Source organism: Alosa pseudoharengus, unplaced genomic scaffold, assembly GCF_046254945.1.
Source record: "Alosa pseudoharengus isolate Yale_2024_CS ecotype anadromous, Long Island Sound unplaced genomic scaffold, YU_APseudo_1.1 YU_APseudo_1.1_scf_26, whole genome shotgun sequence".
Taxonomy (NCBI): domain Eukaryota; kingdom Metazoa; phylum Chordata; class Actinopteri; order Clupeiformes; family Clupeidae; genus Alosa; species Alosa pseudoharengus.
This window is the reverse complement of record NW_027468701.1, coordinates 1,767,738-1,792,789: the sequence shown is the minus strand read 5'-3', so window position 1 is coordinate 1,792,789 and position 25,052 is coordinate 1,767,738. Positions and strand designations below refer to the sequence as shown.

The 25,052-nt window shown below is 39.6% G+C and overlaps 2 long non-coding RNA genes across 3 annotated transcripts; one reads left to right on the top strand and one right to left on the bottom strand.

The window, feature by feature from the left end:
* Positions 1 to 371: 371 nt before the first annotated feature.
* On the top strand, positions 372 to 16,061 carry LOC143099265 (uncharacterized). 2 transcript variants are annotated; one of them, XR_012981464.1, is made up of 5 exons: positions 372 to 1,006; positions 2,027 to 2,188; positions 4,317 to 4,368; positions 5,791 to 6,004; positions 14,019 to 16,061. It is a non-coding gene; the product is annotated as an uncharacterized LOC143099265 (long non-coding RNA). The 2 variants fall into 2 exon arrangements; XR_012981463.1 differs by lacking the exon at positions 14,019 to 16,061 and adding an exon at positions 13,487 to 13,626.
* Positions 9,023 to 11,296, bottom strand: LOC143099255 (uncharacterized). Its single transcript, XR_012981456.1, has 3 exons — positions 10,443 to 11,296; positions 9,698 to 9,761; positions 9,023 to 9,277 (listed from the first exon to the last, which is right to left on the bottom strand). It is a non-coding gene; the product is annotated as an uncharacterized LOC143099255 (long non-coding RNA).
* Positions 16,062 to 25,052: the final 8,991 nt, after the last annotated feature.

The following is a 25,052-nucleotide window of genomic DNA, read 5'->3' as shown; positions in this document are numbered from 1 at the left end:
ATGTATCTAAATTGCCCTTAGCTCACGTTGTGTATCTTTTTAATCAATACTGTCAGTGTGGCAACTGTACACTTTGGACAGAGTTTTTCCTTATCCTGCTTATCTATTGGAAGGCCAGTGTTGCAACTGTACACTGGTTGCTTTTATTTATCTATTTTCATTCTAGCTAGTCACTGTACAACACTTCTTTACTTCCTTTTAGGATAAGGTGGATAAACCTAATATAAACCCACTAGAGGTTGATTTGGAACACCTACGCCATGGTGCAAACGGGTCTCATCTGATGGAACCAATACGCTGACTCCTTAAACCTTCTATGCAGCGCGTCGGATTCACAGGATTCACTTAATGCGCTTTACATAAACAAAAAACAAACAATGACAACAAATGGAAGCATAGAAGGACAATATATTCTAAAACATTTAATAGATAAAGATTATAGTAAAAAATAAACACCATAATAAAAGGAAAAAAACAAGTTAACATCAATTAAAACACAAGATACTGGCAAGAGATAATCAGTAAACAAAATATTTCTAACCTTCTTTTCTGAGTCAGGTGAAAATGGCAATCTGTTTACTTTTTCATTGTCCACTAGAGGGCACCAGCATAATAACATTGCAGTTTATTCTCTATCAATGGAACTTAACATGTGGAAACACAAATACGCTTATATCTTTGGAACCGTAATAGATAGAAACTCGGGGTTTGTTACATTGAAAAGAGCTGATTTTTCTCATGTAAACCGACTGATTGTGCAACCTTAATAATCCCGAATCAGCGAACCAAAGACGAAATCGTAAACCGGAAGTTCAACAAACCTCAGAACCAGGAAGTGAGTGAGAGATCAACCTCACCACGTTTGAGCCTCCGTATCTCGGGAACAACAAAAGCTACTAACTTCTAGTTTTTTTGCATTAAAAAGAGCCTCTTCTCTACTTTTAAACCCACTAAGAGAACAATCGTCATAATCCCGCAACGACGGATCGAAGACGAAGTTCAAAATGTAGGTAATATGAAAATGTGGTAAACACTAAGCACAAACCCCCCCATATCTCGAGAACCAAAAGGGTTAGAAACTTCTAGTTTTTTGCATTGTAAAGAGCACAGTCTCTACTATTAAACTGACTAGGTCAGCAACCCCAACAACGTTTTTCTGAAATCGCGATTTTCCAATCTTAAAATGCAGTTTAAATTAAGGACATAAAAAAGCTTATATCTCTGGAACGGTAACAGTTAAAAACTTCCGGTTTTTTACGTTATAAAGAGCACAATCTCTACTATTAAACTAATTAGGATATCAACCCCAGTAGCCACGTTTTGAGATCGATATTATTCCACCCTTAAAGTGATAATTACATTAAACAACCCAGATAGCAAAGGGGCGTTTAATCCACGTTGAATCAACCTCCGCCGCTTCAACCAAACCGCGTTGAATCAACGTTGAAGCCGGTCGTCGATTCGACGGCAATTTGCTCATACTGTTCCACGTCGAATCAACGTTGAAAAGGGGGTGACTGGTGACAGCGAATCGACCCCCCTTCAACCTTTATTCAACTAGCGATTATGGTCGAATTTTGGTCGATTGATTCATTCAGTTTCACTTCCTGTTTTATCTACAACAGGACATCATAAAATTACTCTTACAATAGGATAACAAAGACATTTTACTTAATCTCCTTCAAGGCAGAGTGCCAGATCTAGGCTACTAATGAACACACAGAACATCTTATCAAACACATTTTCGTTTATTTATGTTCCATCGGATCCATGTAGGTTTATTTTTGTTCCATGACTTGTCTTGTCATGAAGGCGCCTGAAAAGAAATAGAGAAATATTAACATTTGGTAGGCTACAAAATATGCCCAGCAATACGCTCAATGAGATTTCTAAAAAGCTCGACTAGCTGATCTACCTGATCTTGCGCTGGCCTGCTTCGCCTCCCTACGCCTCCGTCTCTCTCCGGAGCGTACTTTAACCACTTCTTCACCGTGCCTTCATAAATCATTATTGTGCTCCCTGGCAGCTGTTTTTGGAGTGCAGCTGAAAGAAACAAACAAGACAAGACAAACGTTAAAAGAAAGGAGGACATTCTGATATAAAACAATTTTGAACAACAAAACATGAACAGGAAATTATACGACTCGTTTTTGGATGGTCAACCCCGTCAAGAGTGATCAACGTGCAGGTAAGCAACATTTTAACCTCTATGCATGTCAATCATTTAGTTTACAAAGAAACTTAATTTAATTAATTTAACTTAGAATAAAACCAAAATGGGCACAATGTCAGAATGCCTGGTGCAGCATTAGGCGTGCACGAGATAGAGAAACTAATCCCTGAGCCAGGATTGGTCAGTAGCCTAGCCATGAAGACAGAAGGTTAAAGGAGTTTTGTAATAACACTCTAAAGGTAATAAATTATATTATTGTTGGATGTAGTGGAGGTAGTTTGGGATTAGACTATCTAGCCTAACCATTTTCTGAAATAGCACCAACATTTATTGTTATTTATTAATTTTAAGAATAGGCCTAGCCTACAGAAGGAGAATTGTTAGTTTTCTGGTCAAATTTGCTCGTAGGTGCGCAATCCGCCAAGTTCAACAGGTGTCAGAATGCTGTGTATTGACAGTCTAGCCCAGTGTTACTCATTGCGCGGCTCGTCAAGCTATAATTGGTGGCTCGCATGCAGCTTTGGCGAGATTTCGCCAAATTTGGTTTTACTCATTTTGAGTAGGCCTAAACTGTTCGCCAAAGGCCATCATCTTGATAAAAACAAAAGTAGGCTCTGATTTAGCCTAGTCTACTGTGTGACTTCAACGAGGTGATCTTTAGTTTCGTTCTGCTTACAGTATCTCAATGCCACTTGCAACGCCTTTGAATGCAGTCCGCTGCCCTGTTTACCGGCAATGCTACAGAGGACTTAAACTGTCACCTTGTGGCGATAAGTTGTAAGACATTTCATGCAGCTGCGTGTTTTACGGAAAGCGCGAATGTGCTATGTGGCCGTTTCTAAATGGGACCCACGGTAGGCTATGTGGTAACACAGCCAATATATTTTTTCAAATGTGCTTCATAAACATACAATACTGCACTACAAAAACGCAAACATCTGAATTATACTTCTCCCTTCACCCAAATAATGAAGGTGAAGTTGAATTAAGCTAATGAAGTTATTAAGCCTTGGCTGTATATATTTAGCTATTGGCTGTGTTATTTCTTTTTTGTGGGATATTTATTGATATGTATTTATATTAGAATGTATATTATATATTATATGTAGAAATGCACATTTGCAAAGGTGAGTTAGTATGTTGTCGTAAAAGTTGCTCTCTTTGATTTTGCACTGCCAATGTGGCTCTTGTGTAAAAAATAGTGAGGATCACTGGTCCAATTCTGGAGCCAACTGAAACCCCCATAAGCATAACCCGGCTGTCATAGTGCGTTTTCAATAGTCCCCATCTCATACAAGGTATCTCGGTGTACAGTAGCCTACTTTACGTGATGCAGCGGTGCCAATGCGCTGCTTGTTCCTTGGAACAATAACGAAAAGATAGGCCTTCTTGTAGCAACAATTTGCATTTAGACTTCTCAGTGCTCAGGTTGAGCTTCTTGTAAAGACCAAGGAAGAACCGGGGCACACCGGGTACTGAGCTTTTGACGCTGAGGAAGACGCTGTGCGTTGAACCGTCAGTTATTTGCACCAAATAAAGCAAAGTACCCTATGCTCCGGTTCTTCCTGGGTCTAGTCTTTAGAGTTTTGCTGTTTTCCCTCAAGGCTAAAAGTCAAAAACACATAATCTGTCCCCTATATTAAAGACTTTTGAATCAAGAATGAACCAAGAACACATACTCATAAACTACATCTTTTCTGAAAGCCTATGATCTCTCGATGTAGACATTTTGACTTGTCCCAACTTCTTTTAGTTACATTACTTTGTTAAAGTAATTGAAATAGTTACACTACTAGCCTATTACATTTTAGATAGGGTAACTTGTAATAGTAACACATTACATTTTTTGACAAACATACCATACAGTACATCACTGAGCATTGTTTCTTTAAAAGGTTTCTTGTGGCCTTTTCCTGCCCAGTTGAAAAGGCTAGCCAGGTTGTTGGTGAGGCCATTCTGCAGCATCCGCCTTACGGTCACTTCAGCAGTGTGCCCACCAACAAGAGTAAATGTAGAGATCTGACAAGACATAATGAACCAACAAACAAACAGATGAAAAGAAACATTGCATGAATAATTATGTACCATATTAGCGAACTCATCTGTGTCACCTAATGAGAAATGTGTTCCTTTTGTTTTCAAGGATTATTCCTACAATTACTGCGAGTGGTGTAGTGGATGGCTGGAAAGAAGAGGTATGTTCATAATAATTTAAATTGATGTAATGTAATGTTAGTTAAAGTTTTTTGGTAGTGCTCATTTAAGTACCATTTTTTGCTTCTCGAGCGGGTTTTCCTTGATGAGAGCTTCTGCCTGTTCAAACTCCTCCATTGTGTTGAGAGGCAGTTTGATGTTTGACGGGGAAGCTTCAGGGGTTGCCTGCCTCACCGTCTCTCTCCTTAGGGCCCTAATGTCACTCCCCAGCTTGCTGATTTCCTCTTTCATTTGTCTGTTTTCGTCCAGCACTTGCGACAACAGCTGTACCACTTTTGTTAATCCAATATCTGTCAATTTAAGTTACTTAATATTAGAAATATGTTTTCTTACTGGTGTACTTTCACATTTTAGCTCATTCTGATGTATATGACTATGAATGTTTGTGTCTCCTTAACTTACCACGCAACAGCTGTTGGTGTGGCTGACGTGCATCTATATTTGAAAATCACAAGGTGCATCGATTAGATTGGTGTATCTAAGGAAGAGTTTGTGTAAAATTTACCTTGTGTAAAATGCCCTTCTTGATGTGAGTCTGCATGGTGTTTGAGAGAAAAGAAAAAGAGTAGAGTGTTAGAGGGCAAAGACTGACAGATACAGGCGTAGGGTGTCAATGTTTCAGTAGTGGACGGGTAGGAAGGGTTAGGCCTAAATTACCTCTTTGGGTGGTTGATGACCCAAATCGCCACTCACTATTGATGTCTGCAAAGGAAAAAACACTTTAATACAGAATAAGATAATGGTACTGTTAGCATTTGAGTGTTACTAGAAATGGCCTTAAACAGTAAACACACAAATGTTTAGCCTATCCTACCTGGCCCAAAGTCAATCGCTGGCCTTGCCGTTTTTCTAGGGGTTGGCTCATCCTCATCAGTGTCCTCACCTTGAAGCATAGGAAATGGCAGTTGAATTTCAGTCTGGCCTAAATGGACAATCAGATATTTGTTTAATTCTGAAATATGTGTTATTGCAGTAGATCTGCACCTCCAATAGCCTCTCGTGGCAAGCTCCAACTCCTGGCTGTAGCTGATGAGTCCGCTCTTTCAAGATTGCTACCTTGCTTGTAGCGTGGGTTTGCCCTTTGGAACAGTCATGGTAGTGGGTCAGCAACACCAGAAATATAAACAGAACACACTGAACAAACTTTTTTTTTTTTGTATATATTTTGTGAGCTTTTCGGTTTTGCTTACACACGACAGAATTTTTTTTTACCTTCTTTTCCTCTTGTCCGGAATCTCAGCCTCTGACTGGATGTCTGTTGTTGCACAGTCAGGTTGCAAACACTTATCCAAATAGTCTTTGGCCTTACCATATGTTGCTGAAAGTGAATGACATGTGTTAGTGCAATGTAACAAGTTGAATCTTAAAGAAATGTTTTAATGCAGTATGTTTCCTTACCACAGCCTACCAAGACCCTCACGTCATCAAAAACATCCCAGTTTTGACCTGGTGGAAGGTGGTTTAAAACGGCTTTTTGGAGCCGCCAGTGGTCATAGGATCCAGGCCAGTAACACCTCCAGCTTTCCCCAGCCTTCTCGAGCCAGCTGGATGGCACTACGGCAGCGCCTTTGTCCGTGAACTCGACCACCTTCCACATCTGTGCCATCTGATAATAAGGTGAATGAATGAAATTCTTGAAAAAGAATAATATTTCTGAATGAATGAAACACTTGAAATAGAACAACAGTTCTGATGAGTTTTGAATGTGTGAAAAATAACCCTTAGAAATATATTTCCAGAATTTCCTATATTACAAGTATCTATCTATCTGTCTTAATCTACACACCAAAGTCACTATTGGTGTATATGCTGCAAGTGATCACTATGTTAAGTGATAGGTAAACTGCTTGAAAATGGGTAAACCATCGATGTTAAATTGCAATCTAATTGTCTGAAGGCAACTAGGTAGGTGGATTGAATTCAATTTGGACAAAATTCCCTTAGCCAATCCAAAATGGTGATATTCACCCCCACCTAATGTTTCCACAGCTATTCTCCTTTGAGTGCCAAGAAGTGTCCTAGCATCTCTAGGCAGCGCTGGGTGGTATACTGTCAATATTGACAGAAGAGCAGTAACTGCAACGAGATTAATGCCAAAAGTCGCTGCCCATTGCTTAAGTTTCTCTCGTAGACTCATCTCCTCAGGATCACTTTCATCAGAGCTGGATGACTCACTAAAATCTTCGCTGTCTGTACTGTCACTGACACCACTGTTTGTACTGTGTTGACAAGGACTGTTCGCATAGTCTACAGCTGCCTCACAAAGTGGTAGATGTGATGAGCTTTCACTAAGCGGAACCTTTTCGGCCTGACTAATTGTCACATTAAATTGCTGCCAAATCTCATTCTCTGTCTCCCTTGCGTTTGACAAGACTCGCCTTCTTTTACTCCAATAAGAGGCCATTTTTGTGTGTATTGGCCACTATTGAAAAAGAAATTAGGCTGATACCTTTACTGTGAGCTTGAAATGGTCTTCAGTGTCCCATATACATGCAAATGGAAGGGAAAAAAACAAACACAAAATTAGTTTCAATGGCATAGTGTGGCAACGATTGACAATTACATTTAATATGACACAGTGAAATTAGGATGAATTTAAGTTTTAACATTAAATAACGTGATTTCTAGTTTTGTAATATATTAAAATGGTATTGCCCAAGTCCCTCCACGTCGAAAAAATCCTATGCATTCTTATAAGGCCTATGCCAACAACGTATTTAAAGGTCTCATCTCATCGTTTTTTCATTAATTTTGCAGTGGTCTGTAGTATTGATGAATGCCCTGTGAGCCGGTTTTGGTGAAAAAAATGCTGTCCTGCGTCTGTTTCATGCTGTTCTAGTTTGGTGGGGAAGGTGGGCGGGGAGGAACGACTGGATTTCGCCTCTAGTCATGAATATTAATGACATGCTAATCAATTCACCTCTGATTGGCTAACAGTACTGTGACGCTTCCTCCAGTGCGTCCTCATCCGATTCTGCCTGTGCTATGCTCCATATTCAACTTTACAGTGCTAAAACCTGGCTAAAACTCGAGTCAAAACTGTTGCACAAAATGTCTTCGGAGATACAACTTCATGTGTTTGATCCTAGTATTCGAGTAGGAAGAAGAACCGTTTCGTGATCGTTTGTCGGTGAACGTTGGTTTAATAGAATGGTAACAATTGCCTGTCAGCTAAAAATTTCTCCTAAAAGAGGTAACGTTAGCAGCTAAACATTTGTGACAATCGTCATCTTGCTTTCAAGTAATAAACAGTTGGAAACGTTTTAAAATAAAGACTTATTTCTTTACACAGTCAAAAGTCTTCCTAGTAGATATTTTACTTCACAACACAGGTAAGCACCCTAAATGATGTTCAGCCACTGACCTAGCCTGCTAATGCTATCGGAATAGATAGTTACTGTATGGTTTGAATTCCATGATACTATCATTGAAAGACCTTGGTCATAGCCCAATATATATATAGATCTAAATGCAAACACACCTACCTAGCTATATTTTGCTGGAATTGTACGAGAATGCCTACAGAAGCAGAGAATGTGTGCTGCAAGACTTCTCCGGTAATGAGAACTATGGCTTTGATAGCCTGACATTGGCAGAGGTTAGCCTACTCAAGTTGTTTTCTGTCACGTATGACAGAAAAAGTAGCCTACTATAGGAATCTTATAGTATTTTGGGACTAAATATTACAGTAATCTTATAGGAATACTATAGTATTTGGACGTACTATAAGACTACTATAGAAAAACTATACAGGATATTATAGAATTATTAGTAGTACTTCTACAGTATGTCCCAATTATTCCTATAATAATTATTCCTATAAGATTACTATAATATTTTGTCCCAAATACTATAAGATTCCTATACTACTTTTTCGTAAGGGGATTGCTCATGTGGTTAGAAAAATGTTGTCTGGATCCTGGCCAGGATTAGAACCAGTCTGCCTTAGCATAATGTACTCCCTTCAAAATGCACTAAACATTCGACTATGGCCCTCTGTGAGACAGAAGATATGAAAGGTAAGATAAACCTTTAGCTTAAAAGGGACAAAAACTGATGAAACTCCTAAAACAAATATACAAAACAGGTCAATTTTCAATAAATAACTTTATTATATTTACATACAGCAGTGGTACTCAAAAGTGTGGTCCGCAAGCTCTCAAGTGTTCCACAAGTAGATGTGGTAAAATATAATAGAGGAGTTGTTTGCAATATTGAACCAACTTGTATGTAAATCCAAACAGTTCTGCAACACTGATGTAACCTTTGCCAGTTTAAATCATATGAATCCTCTGACACCATAAGCAAGGTGCAAAGACAATAAGCAAGGTGGTTCAGTGAGAAGGCCTATTGTGTAATATACTGTTGAAGTAGGTCTACTGTTTTTTTTTTTTTGCTAGGTGGTCCGTGAAACACTGACAAATAGTAATATTGCAGTCTATTAAATAATGCAAACACAAAACAAGAACATCCAAACTATGCACAGAATTAACAATGTCCTCTTTTTGCCAGACGATGCAGACATCTGGCCTACAGATCCTTTGTAAGATGGTGCTGGGATTATTTAGGGAAAAAGGTCTGAGTTGTTGTTTCGGCTTGTATTGTCCTGGGGATCCAACTCACAAAACACATTCGTTGGCTGTGATGATTCTATTACATTGCTCTTTGATTGTGCTGGGCCATAGGTGTTATTGTGCTGGGCCATAGGTGTTATTGTGGAGATGTCGCTTTCATCCTCCTCCTCCTCCTTTTGATCAACCCGAGGTCTTCTAGCTGGCCTTGGATGAAGAGGCTTGATGGCAGTAGAGGTAGCAGGCCCCCATGCCCATGGTGTACCCGAAGTGCTTGTATCAATACTCATACTTTTCATGAAGTATTCTGTTTGGGTACCTAAAGTAAATAAATGTGTATTACTGTCAAGTTACAAGATACTAATAGTACACAGGACATTCACTATCTCACACAAAACTGTACTGGCACAATGGAAACAAACATATTTTAGTGACTGTGGTAAGGTGTATGATGTACTAAGTAGCACACCCAGAAGAAGACTTTCGGTAATATCAATTCTATCTGTTATGCAATTCATGGGTTTCATCAGGTCCATTTACACAGGTGTATTAATCAAGCACCATGCAGTCTGCATTCATAATCGAGGTGCTTGATTTTATACACCTGTGGAAAGTAACCTGAAGAAACCCATGAATTGACTTTCCCAAACATTGACGAGCACATAAGAACCTGTATTAGCCTACTAGAAAAAGACTTCTAGAAACTAACTAGCACAACAATAAAAGTTAGATCACAAACCTTTCCTTAACGTGATGACCTAATGTAGGCTAGAAAGCTGTGTAGCCTGACATGAGGATGTGCTCTGGAAGACATACAAAACACTAAGTAAACAGCAAGTAATCAAACAAAACATCATTGCAGGCCTACAGTACAAAGGTCAATGTAATAATGGCAAGACGACATAAATTAGACTGAAGTGTAAATACCTGAGCTCTATAGTGATAGCAACTTATCCTAGTGCACGGGTATTGTGTTTTTGATTTTCCCTGTTCAGACTAGAACAATACCCGTACTTAGTTGAGCATAAGATATTGTTGCTAATATTATTATTTGTGGTTTAACGCTTAGGTTAGAAGATTATAGGTTCAACAAGCTAAATCTCTGGGTAGTGTGGTCAGTTTCTTATGAGTGTAGCTACACCAGGCACGTAACTGAAGCATTCCGTTCGCGTTATGTACTGCAACAATAGCTTCCAATAGGCCTAATCAATGGAAGTAGCTACACCTGGTGTGTTAGTGGCCTGTAGGCTACGTTCGGGAAAATAGACCATTCCTTTAATGGATTTTACCAGAGCCCTTCCTATTAGACATTCTCTGATTTTACACGTCGCGAACAGAACACTTCAGTTACGTGCCTGGTGTAGCTTCCTGTAATATAGGCTAGCCTAAGCCTAGCTTGTACCCTTTTCATGCATGCTAACGTGAAGAATATGAACATGCTATTTTGTAACAGACGTTAGGTGGAAAAGTTTGTTTGTACTTACAGCCTGTGAGCCTGGTGGTCGATCGTCATGACGGTACAGAGCCAGGTTTTCAGAACATCGATGCAAAACCACTTTCTAACTGTAGGCAGTGAGTGTGGTCGAAATGATTGGAACACAGAACTAATGTTGCACTACTTCGGTGGTGGTGTTCCAACGATAAATCCGAACCATTTCTTCCTCAACTCTTGCTTCTAAGGCAAGACATGCAACATTGATGTGTTATTGCCACAAATAACACTGGCACGATTTTTTTCCGCTATGTTAGCAACTTGCTGTTAGCTCCTAGCTGCAGAGAGACAATCCCCTAGCCGCAAAATCTTCCAGTCTTCCTGTAGGCGGTCACAAGCCAAGGTGGGCGAGGCAATGAATAATCAGTTTCCCTTCCTTGTCATTGGGAAGGGCTCTTTCTGATTCGCTTGTTTTTCCGTGTATTTTCTTTCATTGGCTACTGCGGGCAATGGGGGTAGAAGATCATTTTCACGTGCAGCATGCATATGCAACTTGGAGTGAGCTATAGTATTTCGAAAGTAACAAGTATTAAACGGTTTCTCAGTGAATGAGACCTTTAATCAACTGCGCTCAGATTGGTTAAAAGCCAGAGGCTGCCTGTAATTCACTTCCGGTTCAATGCCTTTAAAACGGAGGGGGAGCGGCACAGCGCTTAGATGCTGCGCCGCGGATTTGCCAGCTGGATGGATGAGGATGCTGTTGGTGGTGGATGGATTTTCACGTGGCATAGCAAGGTTAGCAGAATTGTTTCCTAAGCGTAATATAAAAGATTGAGTCGCAGTATTTGGTACAATATTATGTAGAATGGACCGACATGTCCACGGGTCGATTTCCCGTAGCGAATCGACCCTTTTAATGTCTTAAATTTATTCTAGTATAGTCAGATGAGTTTAAGCATGGGCTAACATTAGCTTCAACAGTTTCCCGGGGATTTAGTAAGGAACGCAGTGCGCCATGCTGACATCACTCAATAACGTTCTCTCTTAGAAAGAAATTGTACTAAATACCAATATTATGGATGATATTCCTAGTAATATTGGTATAGTAATAGAGTAGTATAGCAAACGGAACAAATTTGTAAACATGTAATCGGTCATATTTTATCGACAATTGCCTTGGGGAAAAAACCTTGGACTGCGGTGTTAACTGCTGTAACGTTAACGTTAGCTAAACTGTCACGAACTTTGAATCAAACGATTCCTGGCTAAGTTGCCCGCTTATGCCTCGCGCATTTTCGCTGTATTAACGGACATTTATTCTTTAATGATAAGGTAGTACATGTAGGCCAACTATAACGTTAGCATGTTTTGATTAAAGTTCGTCAGCTAACGTTAATGTAGCCTAATAGCCAATCATAGCATTATATATCCCAAGGGGAAATTCAAGGTCTCAATTCTAGTAGTGCTATTAACTTGATACACAAAATACCCGTCGGAAATGTAACTTAACGTTATGCCTTCAATAGTTAACTTGACTTATATATTCATGACATTTATTTACATGTCATGTGTTATGTTGCAATGCAAGTGGACTGTAACGTTAACTTTGTTGCATTGCTAGTGGACTGTAACGTTAACTTTTAACGTTAGATATCAAGTCTAATCAACTCCGAGTTAACGTTTGCCATAGCTGATGGCGTTGGTAAAAAATAGCCCATATTCGTCGTAAATGTACAACATTTACGTTATTCATGACATTATCTACATGTCGTGTTATTGGATACGAGAGGTGAAGTTGTTGACATTATCAATGGAGATCAAAGGTGCTCGCGCAGCAAATGTTCTAGGTTGTTGCCGTTGGCTAATAACGTTATCATGCTAGCGTTAACGTTAGCACACTAAAGTGATTTAACATTGTAGTCACTATCATTACACTTAAACTTACCTTTTCAACAGCTCAATGAAGGAAAAAAGTCCTTAAACTATTTAACGCTATCTAATCTATCTATTTAATACTATACGCTAATTTATCTAAATTAATCTAAAACTCTATATATATACAACAAAGATTACACTGATTAATAGCTAACAATATAAACAAACAAATATATATACAAAATCTATTCTACCTATCTTCTATTCTAAGCTAAAGTTAATATTAATATAAAAACAAATCAATCTAAATATCGCTATGTATCGCTAAAAATGCTGTGTCTTGTCTGTCTTGTCTATCACCACCAACGTCTGCGCAGATTGTTGGTAGCTGGGGCTATTATAGTAGCGGCTGGTTGGCAAGCACGCGACTTTTAGATGTGCAGTATTCTGTTAAATAATCTGATAAGTGAAGTGCTCACATGGCACTGAACTCTTCAATTTACCCCCACATTTCGCTGAATTGTAACGGGCTACACCTCTGCGTTTGCTAACTAAGTGGGTTAGGTTGACCTAGCACCTAAGCAATGGAAGGCAATACCATCAAATGCATTACAACCATTTGTTCAGTAAATATCTTTCTTATTCCAGAGGTGAGGAAAATGACTTACCTCTTTCATGCATCTCCTTTGTCCATCTCCTGTGTTCGGTGAATGTCATTTGAAATCAGTCTTCAGGTCGTGATGTGATTAGAAAATGCATAAATTAACCTTCATAGTTCTTTTCAATTGAGACTCATTCAGTTCATATTTTTTAAATGAAGAAAGACAGTGAGTGCTTCTGGTTTCTCTCTTCAAATAAACTAGGGCTGCAGCTATGAGTATGCTAGTGATTATTTCATCGAATAACAAAATATGTATGTATTTATTTCTTAAAATATATTTTGCAAATTGATTAATGTGCACAATAAATATCAAGCTGTAAAGCCCTAGTCACTTCAAAGTAAATTTATTTATTTTATGTATATTTGTGCATCTGCAGCATCTACCTTTCCTACCAAATTACCTCATTTACAAAAAATAACTGCAGTTTTCACAGTGCAGTTATTCTACAATACAGTGCAGTACTTAAGTATTTTCATGTTTAAAATACAGAATTTCTGCAGTAAAGTACAGCAGGCTACAATAGAGTGCAATGCCGTTTTGACGTCCTTGTCTTTTCTAGATTTGAAATGATCTCAAAACTTTGGACATCTGCTGCCTTTTACGGATGGTTTCTTTGGTGTAATCACGCCAACTTACTTCTGAAAGTGGTGTGCGCGTTGGCAATAACAGTCCGTGTGAAACAATAACGCCTGAGCTGAGCAGGCCACATCGCAAGTGATGGAAATTAAGCGAAGCTTCGAGGCAGATCATTTTCATCAATCATTTTTTGTAATTTAATAATTTTGAGTTACTCAAGTAATCAGTTCAGCCCTAAAATAAACCTTTAACAATTCCTTTCATAATCAGCTTTCCATCACTACCATCTCCAGTTGTTGTGGAAATTCTGTTACCTATTTCAATCACAACTAAATAATATAAGCATGTGTTACCAAGCTGGACCTAAATTGATTCTGAGTCTGAACTATCTGAGCTAGATTAAGTTATTATGTCAGGAATGTGTTCAATTCACTGTTAATAGGAAATGAAATTGGTTCATGCATAACACTGCTTTTGAAATTGTATCCTTAAAATTCTTTTATGATTCCTTTTAGGAGTATTTGTGATGCACACCACACTACTCTGTGAAGTGTTCCTGACCTTCAGGAGGAACAAGGATCAACTGGAGGTCAACCTGGGAAGAGGATACTTGAAGCTGTTGCTGCCACTGAATGGCGCAACCCTGTTGTAAGAATTGTGCTTTCCTGCTCATCTTTCATACACCTTCACTTTCAGCAGCTTAAACACGTTTTGGATTATAATTTCTTATTCCACTGCTTGGTTGGTCGGAAGTCAAGTGTGCTGATCTTGGCAGACCTGTGCCACTGTGAGGTGTTGAGTGCGTCTTGGGAGACCTGACATCTCTTCACAGCAAAAACCTTGATTGGTGCAGAGCTGAAGCATCACACATAAAGGAGTGCACAATCACCTTTAGAGGTTTACCTCTGGTCACTCCATAGACTCCTGAAATTAACGTGTTAAACCCTCGCAGGGATGACAAAATCAGATATTCAAATGTTTGTTCTACACACTTTTGTCCTCTGTCTTTGAGTGGATACTGTGATCTCCGGTATGTGAACGCTGCACACTTTGATTTTTGCTACCCCATATGAGATAGGCAGGCGTAAGGGATGGGCAGGGGTAAGTGAAATGTGATTCTCTGAAGCTTAGGTCTTTTGTAGACTATAAAAACTGAACCAGACACAGACAAATCTTTTGTGACTGTAATTCAGCAATGCCAAACAGTACAGAAATGCAGAGACAATGGACCATCCTGGTGTAAGTCAAACAGAAGGGGCTGTATACTTGGAAGTTAAGTCAAGGTATCAGGCACCTTTGACAACCTCTTGACCACCTGTTGTAATGGTAGATTAGGCTTTCTCAACATTTTTTTTTTTTTTTCCAAGAAAATTTTCATAGGGAAACGAAGAGACACGGTCAAGGGCACCAAATTGTCGGTATACATCAGTTAGATGCATCACCTGATGTATAGTAAAAACAATTTCCCCTTCACCATTTAAGTCGCCAAAGTTTTTTACAAATGCTGTCAGTACTCTATTGGCAAAATCAATCATGGGTGCAGAGAGGTTGGGACTGAGCAATAAAAACACACCCACGGAGAACCAAGAAGTTTTCAAAAATCTCTTGTGGAAGAATGCGCTTCAGAACCACAGGCCCACTGTAAACCATGAATTGCCTTAGCTCTGTGGCCTTCAATCTGTCTATTTCTGTAAATACAGGTGATGCAACTTGCCATTTTGTTAGTTAGCTAGTTAGCTCTGGTGTAGCAAAAATCAAAGTGTGCAGCACTAGCGTATCGGAGATCACAGTATCCGCTCGAAGGCAGAGGACAAAAGTGTTTAGAGCAAACGTTTGCATTTCTGATTTTGTCGTCGCCGTGAGTTCAACAGGTGCGATAATCCCAAATCCCTATGTAATTTTCAGTTAGTGATCACTGTTGATCTTGCAACATGTACACCAACCGTGACTTTGGTGTGTAGGCCAAATATGTTTCTCATGGTTCTCTTTTTTTCACACACTCAAAACTATTGTTCTTTTTCAAGTGGTCCATTCATTCACCTCTTTATCAGATGGCATAGGAAAAATCTCAAGATCTCTAAGCAGCTCTGGATGGTATGCTGTCAATATGATTAATGCTAGAACTTTTGAAAATGGGTAAACCATCACTGTTAAATTGCAATCGAATTGTCTGAAGGCAACTAGGTAGGTGGATTGAATTCAATTTGGACAAAATTCCCTTAGCCAATCCAAAGTGGTGATATTCACCCCCACCTAATGTTCCCACAGCAATATTGACAAGAGCAGTAACTGTAACGAGATTAATTTCGAAAGTCGTTGCCCATTGCTCAAGTTTGTCTCGTAGACTCATCTCCCCAGACTCATTTTCATCAGAGCTGGATGATTGACTAAAATCTTTGCTGTCTGTACTGTCACTGACACAACTGTTTGTACTGTGTTGACGAGGTCTGTTCGCATAGTCTAAAGCTGCCTCACAAAGTGGTAGATGTCATGAGCTTTCACTAAGGGGGACCTTTTCGGCCTGACTAATTGTCACATTAAATTGCTGCAAAATCTCATTCTCTGTCTCCCTTGCGTTTGACATAATATAAAACAATAAGAGGCCATTTTTGTGTGTGTTGGCCACTATTAAAAAATAAATTAGTTATCTTGTAGATTTTTGCTTGGTATGCTGTATTGTTTGGTTTACTATACCTCTTCATTAGCTGTACTTGTCTATGTTTTGATTTTATTTTAAATAAACTATTTTTTGTTGCACTACATTTCTTTTGATGTAATTTTCATGTATTCCTTTAACATGCAAGTGTTTTCAATTTTGTTTAATGGGTATTGAAACCTTTATCTGTGAAATCAAACTCTTGAGTAACTATTTCAAGGAAGCGGGGTCTGGAAATTCAATGGTGTATGAGTGGGCTTTGTGACTTATGTCTAAACTTACCTTTGAACTGTGTTAGATTATAAGCACATCGTGCATTGTTGAATAGTTTTACTAGGATCTCTAAATTGCAGCCTGTGTGCCCCCCTCCCTAAATGCCATTGTTGTTGCATGATGTTAAGCACTGTGAGCTTAACAAAAATGACTAGATATACATATAGGCTAAAAGGAAAGTATATAGGCTAGGCCATAGTTTTCATTTCATGCCAGAAGTTGTTCCAGGGATAATAATGACCATAGCCTATCTGCAGCTTAGGTAGGTAGGCTGGCTACAAGAAATAGCATTATTGAACCTACAACATGCTTGGACTCATCCTGTCTTTATTAAATTGCTGCCCCAGATGCGTTGATGTTACAACCACAATTCAACCTCATTTCGACATCCCGTTAATGACGTTGAAAATTAGCCAGCATATCAACGTTGATTCAACGGAGTGTTTTCGACATTCTCCGACAGTTGAAAGAATGACCTTCCACTCCGTTGATTCAACGGTGAATTTCGGTCGTCTGACGGAAACCGACCATTCTAACCAACAATCAACGTGGATTCAACGCCCCTTTGCTATCTGGGAATGACCTCCCTACTCCTGAATCGTCAGCCTCCTTTGCACCTCATCGGCACTAAATCTGGACAACATTTACCAGCACCATTTATCCCAATTCCAGGTCAACAACTCTTACTCCCAGCTAACGCAACCGGCGATTACCCTACCCTTTTCAAACTACTCTCAACTTATGGAACAATAAAAACAGATAAAACATATGGTCCAGCTTCTCTATCAAACATTCTGTATCCTTTAATAGGAGTCTCAAAACATTCAAAATGTTCTGCTTAGCCCCTCATTGGGGATTGTGCACAATACCATTCACGGGCCCCCCATAAAAGACAAACAGCACTATCATGATTTAAAACCAACTCCACAGGTTCTACTATGGTTCTACTCAACCTTTACTGCGAATTTTTACTCCATTTTTGTCGTAATAGATTAACCCAATTGGACAGGGGACACACGCTAAGGACTGATCATCCTATAGCGAGGCCGCCTCAGATGAGGGTGTATAGTGATTAAAGGCCTGAAACATCCGATGATTCTGAGGAGCACTACTGAAGATGTGTCCTACAAAACATTTCACAGTCTGGTGGGGCCTCCCACTTAGATTCTGTGAAAATAGGACTTTTCAAAGAAATACAGTCGGACTCTTTCATCTTTATTTGTACAAGGTTTATACAAAATCAAAAACATTTCCGCATGAAAAATCTTTGAAGTCTAGAACTTCTTAAATGACATATCAAAATCAACTCCAGACTCACTCCGAGCACATAGTGTCTATATCCCTGAACCTAATCCAATTCCTCATCTTAACCGGTCACTGATTCCAATTCCTAACCTTAACCTGTCACTGATTCATCAAAAAGTCCAACGTTTCACTTACTTTCTTACTTTAGGTATCCCTAAAGCTATTCTTAACTATAAACTTAATCTGAATACCCCCTGAAACTCAATATTATAACTAAATTTAACCCCTATCTGTACCAACCCACTCCAAAATGGCTTATCTAAATAGACGTCAAGCCAAACCCAATTACAGACTCACTCGAAACACATAGGTATTGTATCCCTGAATCTAACCCAACTACTAACCTTAACCTGTCACTGCAACATTATGCCTAATCTTAACCAAAAACACATATTTATTGTATCCCTGAATCTTACCCAACTACTAACCTTAACCTGTCACTGCTACATTATGCCTAATCTTAACCAAAAACACATATGTATTGTATCCCTGAATCTTACCCAACTACTAACCTTAACCTGTCACTGCAACATTATGCCTAATCTTAACCAAAAACACATATGTATTGTATCCCTGAATCTTACCCAACTACTAACCTTAACCTGTCACTACAACATTATGCCTAATCTTAACCCTTAAACTTAACCAACCCACATTAATGGGTTTCTCATTTTGACCCGACACCTAAAAATTCAATTTTAAAAACTTAACCCCAGCAGGGCCTGACCCCCCTAAAACTCAACACTGCGTGGTCTCTTATCGTAACCACTACACCTAAACTTAATTCTAAAACTTAACCTTAAAACAGTCTGGCCTCTTAAAACTCAACACTATATGTCATTTCAAACCCAACTACAGACTCACTCGAAACACGTATGTATTGTATCCCTGAATCTTACCCAACTACTAACCTTAACCTTAGTTGCAACATTATGCCTAATCTTAACCCTTAACTTAACCAACCCACATCAATAGGTTTTCTCACCTTGACCCTACACCTAAAAATTCAATCCTAAAATTAACCCAGTAGGGCCTGACTCTTAAAACTCAACACTTTATGGTCTCTTTTTGTAATCCTACATCTAAATTTAATTCTAAATTTAACCTGAAAACGGTCTGACCTCCTAAAACTCAACACTATGACCAATTATTCTAGAAACTCACCATTTTGATCCGTTAAGTCGCCACTTTAAAAATTTGATATGTAGATAGGATTAAGAGGAATTCTAAGCCCATAAAAGCTTTCCACACCAGAAATAACCACAGGTCTTGTGACAATGCTTAACAAGCGCCGGCCCGTGCATTTCCCTCGACTCCTCCTTTCAACCTCGCTTGGAGTAAATCCAAGTTTGGGGAGGATCGTTGTACATTGTCTCACACCTAACCCAAACACATTTTCTTTCATAACTCCCGAACCCTACCCCTAGTGGCGAAATGGAGGGGTGCAATTGTAAGTCATTTTCAAAGACAGTAAAAAAAAATTGTATGGGGAAAAAAAGGTTCACTACAAAGGTATGCCATTCGACTCAGAATCACCTAAAATGTACTCCTATACACTTTCTGGGGGAACTTTTTTCGGAACCCACTTTGGACTTGGTGATAGGTCAAAAATTTTCCGCCTCCCCAAAACCGACCACGAGGAAGCCGGAGAACTTGTCCCCATGTCTCTACGACCTTCCGTTCTCGAGATATAAGGATTTTAAAGTTTATTTCCTGTTTTAAAAATACTTCCGGTAATCGGAGGTATACAGGGCACTTGGTCTGAAGTCTCCATGACCTTCCTATCCGGAGATATGAGGAGATGAGGACATCAGCAGAGATCAGTCATCGACTGATCGATCGGTGGTTTTTAGCCCTATTCCTTTTTCTTCTCTGTTGGACATTGTGCGCACGTGGATTTGCGGTAGCGCTTTATATGACTTTGGGTTTGGGGCGGGGTAGAACAAAGTGATCAAGTTTAACTGTACATGCTTGGACTGAATTATATATTTCTGTTTGGGGTAGGGGTGATTTTATTAATTGTATGGGGTTTGTTGCATGTATGAAGTGAAATCAGTTAAGCGAGAGAGAAGAAGCATAACGTGACCGTGAAGTCTCACTAAACGGCAACTAAACTTAAAATCAAATGACTGGTGTCCGAATTATTTCCTTCTGAATTTAGTAGCGTTCATCTCGTATATAAAATATAGGGTTGAACTGTTACACACCCTCTGGTAGTCCAACAATGTGTATATTCTTCTTCCGACCTCTATTCTCCAAATCATCGACATGTTCGTTTAAATCCGCCACCTGTTGTTCTGGTGCCTTCATCTTGCTATCCATTGGGTCCACAGAATCCTCTGCCCTCCACCTCTGTAATGCGTTTACCATGACTGTCCAGCTCCTCACAATGTACTTGCAGTATATGTGACAGCGGACTTAATTTTTCATCAATAATCTTTGAGATGTTAGCAGTAATCTGAGAGCAATCATCAATCCATTCGAATTATTAAAAACATATACAATTATGCAAGTCCTTCCAAACTAAAAGGATTGGGGTTTTTTAGCTGCTGCTCCTTTCCTTATCATTTAGCATGTTTACATTGATTAATTTAGCGTACACTTATCCTAAGAACATTCAGGCTACAGTGCAAAGGAAACATTATCAAGGAATTAATTGCGACATCTGTCAATATTAATTTATTATAAGACTAGTCAAAAATGTGATAGGAGGGTAGGCTACATGCCAGTGAACAAGTCAGAGCCGGGCAGGGCTTTATTAAACTCATCATAACATAATTTAATTATAAAACCTAATAATAAAACAACAATAATACGCAGCACTATTTGAAGGGCATACGACGAGCCTTGCGCTCCGCGAACTCGTCCACCATGCTCTGTGTATGTCCATTTTCTTTGCTCTCTCATTCTCTATGGACAACATAGCAAGTCCACTCAGTCTCTCCTGTCCCACTGTGCTCCTCAAGTGGTTTTTAATGATCTTTAACTTGGAGAATGAGCGCTCAGAGGTTGCAACGGTGACGGGAAGAGTCAAAAATAAAATTACGGTGGTGCAAATCTCACTGAATGCAGAAGTTACTTCTGGGTGGTTGCATTGGCGGAGCGAGAGGGTTGCTTCGGGGGCTCAAGCCCCGAATCTCTTTTCAAAAGCCCCGAATCTTTTTTGTATGTGTTTTCAATTTCCAACTAATTTCTACTTTAACTTCCCCTCGGTTTCTCTATAAATGTTACAAAATGTAGCCTACTATTACTGATCAAATATCCCTTACGTTCAAAGCCCAATATTGATAGATAATCTGATTTCCCACATGATGAGTTCCCAGCTAACACATGACGTTGCAGCAATGTCGCCATAAAGTTGTCATTTGGTCACAGCGACATTACCTTCTGGCTACGTTGTTGCAACGTCACAGCTACTTTGCAAGACAATGTTGTCACTTGGTACCATTAGTGACATTGCAGCGACGTTGTGACCTGGTCAGCTGATGATGTTGCAATTTGGTACCGTTAAGAACGGTGCCACAACATTGTGATTAGGTCAGCTGGTGACATTGCCATTTGGTGCCGTGGGAAACGTTTCCGCGACGTCTGCCAATGACGTTGCCATGTAGTATTGTGAGTGATGTTGCCACAACATCATGGTCAGGTCAGCTGATGACGTTGCCATTTAGTATCAGGAAATGTCCCCGCGACGTCAGCCAATGACGTTGACATGTAGTATTTGGAGTGATGTTGCCCCAACGTTGTAAACGGGTCAGCTGATGACGTTGCCATTTGGTGCTGTGGGAAATGTACCGGCGACGTCAGCCGATGATGTTGCCATGTAGTATTTGGAGTGATGTTGCCACAACATCGTGATTAGGTCAGCCGATGACGTTGCCATTTGGTGCTGTGGGAAATGTACCGGCGACGTCAGCCGATGATGTTGCCATGTAGTATTTGGAGTGATGTTGCCACAACATCGTGATTAGGTCAGCCGATGACGTTGCCATTTGGTGCTGTGGGAAATGCACCGGCGACGTCAGCCGATGATGTTGCCATGTAGTATTTGGAGTGATGTTGCCACAACGTTATAAACGGGTCAGCTGATGACGTTGCCATTTGCTGCCTTTGGAACCGTCCCCGCGACGTCAGCCGATGACATTGCCATGTAGTATTGTGAGTGATGTTGCCACAACATTGTGAACTGGTCAGCTGATGATGTTGCCATTTGCTACCATGAAGAATGGTGCCACAACATCATGATCAGGTCAGCATTTTACCTATTGGTCGGGGATCGAACCAGCAACCCTTCGGTTTCAATTCCTGACCAGTAGGCCATGACTGCCCCAAATTAGTTAGAAATATCCACCATAATGTATTCAGATGGGGAAATGTATTGGTAATATTTGTAAAGATATATGTATATACACAATATATGTACATATATGAGACCATGCACATACAATGTATGCACAATACATATGTGGTGATACAGTATATACAGTATATGTACAGTACATGTAACATCTAAAATATATATGTACTTACAGTTTTTCACAGTTGCTAAAACACTAAAACCCATTGGCTGAAGAAAGTTCTCAGTTGCTTGAACTCATTAAGCTAATTATTCAGTCTGTTGTCAATACCTTAAACCATTTCACATGGTAAAACACAATTTTTAGAAAAACTTTAAACACTCATTCTCAAAACACATTCTGCACTAAATGCTTATGTACTGTATCCATACTGGTAAACACAAGTGGCAAAAATAAAATACAAATAGACATACACATGTCATCGATTAAACACAACCACTCAAAATTGATTTCACTTGTTTCAAATGATGTGACAAAACCAATATACGCCAGTTCAGAGAGCAAACAGGTTGTTGAAGGTGGGAATGAAAATGGATAGAAGAAACTATGTAAGAAGACGAGTGCATATGCAACGTGGGGGATGAGGAGGAAGGGGAGGATGGCAAGAAAGAGGATTTTTATTGGACACTGAACTACAGTGCATTGTAGGCTGTATACTGTACAATACTGTAAACAAATCGTATGGCCCTGAACGTTGTGCTTTCCATTTGTTTGCAGTACTGACTGCTCAATAGATTTTGACTGGTACACGTTCATATCAACAAAGAACAAGAATCAAAGGACAAGTTTGTGAGATGCAGGATACTGTAAAAATAGAGGTACAAGGAGGAGGAAGAACAAAAAAATGCAAAGAGCAAAGCAAAGTAGTAATTTCCTTGTTTTGAGGCGAAAGTTTGATTTTGCAAGAGGAGTCAGAGGTTTTGTAAATAGTGCTTGTAAATAGGGTTTTGTGTTTAATGCTTTAAGAAAATGGAGCAAGGTTTCAGAAATTGTGTTTTAGCGATTGAAAAAAACTGTAATTGTTGTCACTTGTGTTTACCAGTATGGATGACATGTGCATTAGAGTTCAGAATGTGTTTTGAGAATGTGAATGTGTTTAGAGTTTTGCTGAAAAGTGTAAGTGGGATCTGAAAATTGTGTTTTACCATGTGAAATGGTTTAAGGTATTGACAACAGACTGAACAATTAGCTAAATGAGTTCAGGCAACTGAGAACCTTCTTCAGCCAATGGGTTTTAGTGTTTTAGCAACTGAGAAAAACAGTGAAAAACTGTAAAAAGTAGGCTATTTCATAATGAGGGGGGAACTAATGTAGCCTAAGGTGTCTCTTATTTCATGTTGAGGTTTGCTTCCCAGCATGCATTTCAAGTCAGTTGTCTCGTTTATAGGCTATTATTGTTATTGATTTTGAAACAATATGGTTGAAACAGTTTAGCATCTTACTGATGTTTTGAACAATAAATTGAATAGTTTATATTTTTTTAAAAAGAAACCGTGGACGTGAAACTACTAGTTCTAACCCAGTATAAAAGTCCAGCTGACAATTCCATCGTGTATCTTGTTGGAGGACATAAGCCTGAATGGTTGAAAATCAGCAAATCAGCTACACACATAAGGTAAGTTCATACATAGACTGTATGTAATTAATAGCAAAATGGATAACCATGATGATGTGATCGATCTGATGTTACAAGTTGTCTCTCTCCCACAGTAACAGTAATATCACCCGGATCAAAGCATTCGCTGTGCCTACAGGTATTAATTGGCCTATGTACAAGTGCTGTAAGAAGGGTAGTTGTCATGTAAGGCACATACTATAATTGTATTATTGTTGCGGTTACGGATTGGCAAGTTACGTTGCGGTTACGTAATGAAACCTTCCACTTGCGACGTTGCCGCAATGTTGCCTGAAGTTGTTAAGGACTGGCGACGTCGGTAACTTATGTTACGGTTACGAAACGGCACCTTTCAATTCCATGATGCTACAACGTAACCTGATGTTGCAGATACGGATTGGCAACGTTGGGGAGTTACGTTGCGGTTACGAATTGTCACCTTTCACTTTGCATGTTGTGGCAACGTTGCTAAACAGGACTGGTGGCGTCTGTAACTTACGTTATGGTTACGGAACGGCAACTTTCAACTCCATGTTGCTGCAACGTCACCTGATGTTGCGGTTACGGAGTGGCGACGTTGGGGAGTTACGTTGCAGTTACGAATTGTCACCTTTCACTTTGCATGTTGTGGCAACGTTGCTAAACAGGACTGGTGGCGTCGGTAACTTACGTTACGGTTACGGAACGGCAACTTTCAACTCCACGTTGCTGCAACGTCACCTGATGTTGCGGTTACGGAGTGGCGACGTTGGGGAGTTACGTTGCGGTTACGAATTGTCACCTTTCACTTTGCATGTTGTGGCAACGTTGCTGAACAGGACTGGTGGCGTCGGTAACTTACGTTACGATTACGAAACGGCACCTTTCAATTCCACGTTACTGCAACGTAACTTAATGTTGCAGTTACGGATTGGCAACGTTGGGGAGTGACGTTGCGGTTACGAATTCTCACCTTTCACTTTGCATGTTGTGGCAACGTTGGATACGACGTTGTGGCAATGTATTTTGGGTCATTCAGTTACATTGCAGCAACGTACCGGCAACGTAACTGTGCTAGCTGGGTTTAGGCAATGCCAGAGCCGAGATGTAGCGGTTTACGTCATAAACCTGGCAGGAAAGTTCAGAACGGCGCAGTCAGTTTAAACAGCAAGCCGGTAAGAAAAACTATTGTCAAGACATTAGGCAATTAGGCTACTGTACCCCGGAATACAAAAATAAACTTCATTTTCTTGTTGTACTGTATTCTGTAGTCTGTATTCTGTAGTCTCAACGACCAAATCAGTAGATATAGGCCTACCTGTTGTCAGTTGAGTTCGTTCAATTCATTTATTGTAGGCTAGTA